Below are 5,486 nucleotides of genomic sequence, written 5' to 3'. Positions count from 1 at the left end.
AAGTTCAAGCTCTAGCATTGAAAAGAAAGAAAGAACAGGAAAAAGAGAGAAAGAGAGAAGAAAGAAAGGGGGAAGGAGAATGAAAGGAAGGGAGGAAGGGAGGGAGGGAGGGAAAACATACTTTTACTTCTGAGTCTTCATTATTCCATCTACTAAGAGGGTCCTTCCCACTAGGTAAACCACAACAGTGTTTCATAAACCAATTCAATTACCGTGAAAAGGCAAGCTATGCTGAGAAAGAAATCAGAAGATTAAAACATATAGACCATCTTCAGAGATCTTGCTAGTACTAATTAGCTGATGTTTATTGCCCCCTCTGAAAATTACCTCTTCTAGGGAGTGTTGGTAGTCTTTTCTGTGGGTGGGTGTGATTAATCTTACTGTTGGCAGCAAATGAGAAGAGGAAGGAATAGTAGTGAGCGCTACTTGTCTGAAACACTGGAGCAAGGATAAGATTACAAGGGCATCATTTTCTTCTCTCTCAAAACATGACAGGAAAACAGATACCCATTACATATTGGAGAGCAAAAGATTTTTGGCTAATGCTTGGCAGGAAAACACAAAGCTGAGGTTTCATTTCTTTGCTCTCGAGTACATACTGTGGCCATGTTAAAGTTTGGGCTTCACATTCCTTTCTGGTGAAAAAGAGATTTAATGAATATGTTACAGGTTCTAGCTGCTGAATAGCATGCATTTTCCTCTCATTTTGGCTATTACTATTTTTAATTCTTTGGATATATTGTGTAGATATCTTTTTTTTACTAAAAAATACTTACTGAAAGGCAGAAGAATCATTGCTGTGGCACAAAAACATTTTCCCTAAAAAAAATGAATGTACAAGCACACAAAAAAGATGTGGGATTTTTTATGAATCATATCCTGTAATTTTTCATTTTTTTCCAGCTACCTCCTTCTCAGAACAGAATCCAAGAAAACCAAAGAAAACTATTTGTGCTGTGTGCAAGAATTTTGCCAAATTGAATTACATAATTCATCTAGCAGATTTGATGAGTTCCTGGATGCAATTTGCAAATTTGCATTTTGGGCACAAGGAAATAATGCATTTGTTAAACATGAAAAACACAGCCTTTGCTACAAAACCATATTTTGTAACTTCTCAAGAAGGATTCTCTCTATATATCTGTATCATATATACTTAGACATAAAAATCTAGCTATTTTATCATGAACATGTCACTATATTTAACTGTAAATTTAGTGGCCTGTGAAATTTATATTCATGAATTGGTAGACATTAAAAATTTCTATAAATTATATCAAAATAAGAGTTAAACATATTAATTGAGTGTTTGACCAAAACCCTAGGGAGAAGAATTGTGCTTGTATTAAGGTATCATATTTGGTATCATTGTAGTTATTTCTAAATTTTTGGGAAAGTGCCATTTGGATGATGGTGGATGCAAATGTTTCAGGAACTTGTTTCTCAAAGAAAAATGAAATCAACAACCACAGACTAATCAAAACAACTTCTAGTAACTCTACATACCAGCCAATGAGCTACAGAAGACAAGTGAATACCCAATAAGGAAAAGGCATGTTCTAATTACAGAATTTTTTCTAGTGTTTTTCTTTATGGATCCATATTCTCATCCATGTACAGAAGTCAGACAAAAGGGTTGTCACTTTCAGTTACTGTAACCAAATACCATAAACTTTCTTAAAGAATAAGTTATTGCAGCAGTCCAGCTGGTAAGTTTAAAATTAGTTGCCAGCATGATCAAGTCAGGTTGGCTTGCTAATGACTACCCAGTTGCTAATTCTTTACACTGCATGGCGTCTTCTCATAGGGTATAAATCCTATTAGAGAGTCTCTACGCTAATGGGATCATCTCAAACACATCACTTGGAGGGGGGGGGGTCAGAGGGCTTGAACTCTGGGCCTGGGCACTGTCCCTGAACTCTTCAGCTCAAGGCAAGCACTCTACCACTTGAGCCACAGCACCCCTTCTGGGATACTGGTGGTTAATTGGAGATAAGAATCTCATGGACTTTCTTGTCCAGGCTGGCTTTAAACCATGATCCTCAGATCTCAGCCTCCTAAGTAGCTAGGATTACAGGCTTGAAAAGCCAGTGCCCAGGTTCAACACTTTCTAGTGTTATCATACTAGATAGAGGCTAGGCTTCACTACATGAACTGAGGGGTAGACATTAAGTCCAACATGGTCCAATTCCAGATTATCTCCCTTAGGCCAGAAAGATGGAGGGAACTTAACCTGCAGGCTAGAAGCTATGTTACTATTGTGGGGAGCAATGATAGTATGTGGAAGCTACATGAATGCTGTACACTTGAAACTATCATGGACCAAGAGATTGATTATGAGCTGAAACACACAGTAGACCCATCTAGTTTCCAAGACATTTGGGAAAGACTCTTAGAGAAATTAAAATACATAAAACAACTAAGAAAACCCATGAGGGGAAAACAATAATGTACATAAATAAACCTACACCAAACATACTCCCAGAAAAGATCTAGAAAAAATTAGACCACCACCCCAAGCTACTATCAAATATTATCCAACTTCTGGCTTGTAAAGGACTTCCATGCCAGTCTCTAAGGTCTGGAAAAGCAGCTATCCGCCCCCCTCACCCCTCCGCAATCTCCAATAGTGAATAAGAGATCACATGACCAGGAAATGGAGAAATAAAACCAAGTTGAAGGAGCATGAAGATGTCTAGACAAAACATTAATCAGGATTTCTAGGAAAATACATTTAAACAATTATCCAAAATACACTGACCAAATAAGGATCTTCCCTATCAAAAATCACTTAAATATGCATGGACTAAATCAAAACTAAAGACTGAAACTTTTTTTACAGAGGATCCACCATGCTCTATGTACAAGAACCACATTTTAAATTCAAGAAAAAAAAATAGTTTGATCACAGGCTCCATGGTTTCCCTCATTTGTAAATAATTTGTGTATGTCTAGGATAATCCTAGCAGAGGATCCTAATAGCTCCATAGCAATGTATATATGACCATGTAAAATGATGCTAATCAAAATGAACTTCAAGATATGGAAACAAGAGGTTTTTCTTTGTTGTTGTTTTTAATGTATTGTGTGAAGTGATTTCTTTTTTCTTTTGTTTTTCTTTTCCCTTTGGTTTATCTCCTGTTGGCACTTTTTTTTTCAATACCCTGTGTCTTGTATATATGTTTATCAGATTTGGGGAAGGGAAGGGAAACAACAAAACAGTGAGACAAATGACAAAGGGTGAATTAGTGCAACAGAGATACTCTTTGTGACACTATATTAGAAATTAACTTTATAACTTGGGGGAAGGGGAGTCAGGGAAGGGAAAGTAGGAGAAAAATGAGGAAGGGGAAATAATATTCCACAAGAAATGAACTCAATAGCTTACATATGTAACTGTAACCCCTCTGTACATCACCTTTACAATAAAATTCAATGTTAAAAAAAGAATATAAGTAGGTTGAGACCATATAGAATGCTTGCTAACTCAAGAAGCTGAGATCTGCCCCCCCAAGTTGTAAAGATCATTTTCAATACAGTGTCTTGTACATGTCATTGTTACAATGGGTCATCCTGTATCCTTGTTTCAGCATTTTGTTATTTCCCTTCCCCTCCCCAAATTAGAAAAATCTATATACAAGATGCAGGGCACCTACTTCAAATACAGTGAAAACAGAGGTTATGCCATGGGGGAAGACCATACAAGAGAAACAAACAAACAAACAAAATCACATAGGAATGTGGAGAGGGAAGGGATGGTAGGGGAAAAACAAAGGAGGAGGTAACAATGCTCAATAGAAAATGTACTCATTACCTTACTCATGTAACTGTTACCCCTTTGGGTACTATTTTTTACAATAAAAACATTTTTTAAAAAATGCATTGTAGTCATAAACTGCATTGCTGAATGGCAAGTACTTTGTACAACTACTTAAAAATAATGAAAAATAGGTGTTTTTAATTGGGAACAAAAAAAAAGAAGCTGAGATCTGGATGGCCATGGGTTAAAGGCCAGCCCGGGCAGACAATTCCAAGAGACTCTTACCTCCAATTAACCTACAGAAAGCTGGAAACAGAGGTGTGGCTCAAGGGATAGAGTGCCAGCCTTGAGCAAAAGAGCCAAGTGAGAGCGGAAGTCCCTGAGTTTAAGCTCCAGTAGGGTGTTCATGCGCGCGACACACACACACACACACACACACACACACACACACACACACAAGAACATATAGTTTGAAAGCAGGAGATTAAAAAAAAGAGAGATTCCGCACATCTGGTTAATAATGAATAAATAGAGCATGAAGGAGCAGCAGTGCCCGCCAGTCCCGCGGGGCTGTGTCTTGCTTCAACAGTGTTTGGACAGCACACTCCTCTTTTCCATCACCTACTGCCTCTACACTCAAAACCTCTGACCCTTATCTTCTGACCCGTCTTCTGCTTCCCGGACCAACCAATGCCGTTCTTTGTTTTTTGTGGTTAGCTCTGTATCGACGACCAGCCATGACCTCCCAGATTCGTCAGAATTATTCCACCAAGGTGGAGGCTGCTGTCAACCACCTGGTCAACTTGCATCTGCGGGCTCCTACACCTGCCTCTTTCTGGCCTACGACTTCGATCTGGACGGTCCAGGGCGCCTGCTTCCGCGAGTTGGCAGAGGAGAAGCGCCAGGGCGCGCAGCGCCTCCTGAAGATGCAGAGCCAGCGCTGTTCCAGGACGTGCAGAAGCCTTCTCAAGATGAGTGGGGTAAAACCGTGAAGCCATGGAAGCCGCCCTGGCCCTGGAGAAGAACCTGAACCAAACCATTTTGGATCTTCATGTCTCGCACAGAACCCCCATCTTTGTGACTTCCTGGAGACCCGTTTCTTGGATGAAGAAGTGAAGCTCATCAAGAAGATGGGCGACCATTTAACCAACCTTCTCAGGCTGGCGGCAGCCCCTCAGGCCCAGCTGGGCGAGCATCTTTTCGAACATCTCACCCTCAAGCACTAGAAAAACCCAAAGTCCAGCAGCCTTTGAGGGCCACCTCTGCCTCACCCGACATCAGCGTTTCCACCTGAGCCTCTTCTTCTAGCCATTGGGAAACTTCCTAACTAACCACCCTGGAGCCCTTCCTAAGCCTCGGACTAAATGAAATAAAGCTTTTTGCAGTAAATTAACTAACTAGCTAGCTAACTAACTAACTAACTAAATACATAATAGAGCATGATGTCTAATACTTGCATCAGACAAAATAGAATATAACTAAAAATTTGACTACAGACCTAGAAAGAAATTATAATGACAAAAGAATTGATTCAACTTGAAGATATATTATTTGTACACAGACACTCAATACTAGAGCCCTTACCTATATCCAAAGTGGACACTGAAACTATTCAAAGGAAAGTTACATACAAATATAATAATGGGAGGAGACTTTGCAAACTCCCACCTTCCAATAATGAGTAAAATAACCAGATGAAAATCACCAAAGAAACCTGACTTTAACA

General features: G+C 39.4%; 1 pseudogene; it reads left to right on the top strand.

Annotated features, from left to right (window-relative positions):
* Positions 1–4,497: 4,497 nt before the first annotated feature.
* On the top strand, positions 4,498–4,986 carry LOC105991354 (annotated as a pseudogene).
* The last annotated feature ends 500 nt before the right edge of the window (positions 4,987–5,486 follow it).

Source organism: Dipodomys ordii, unplaced genomic scaffold (assembly GCF_000151885.1).
Source record: "Dipodomys ordii isolate 6190 unplaced genomic scaffold, Dord_2.0 Scaffold72, whole genome shotgun sequence".
Classification (NCBI taxonomy): Eukaryota; Metazoa; Chordata; class Mammalia; order Rodentia; family Heteromyidae; genus Dipodomys; species Dipodomys ordii.
This window is presented reverse-complemented; position numbering and strand designations above follow the sequence as displayed.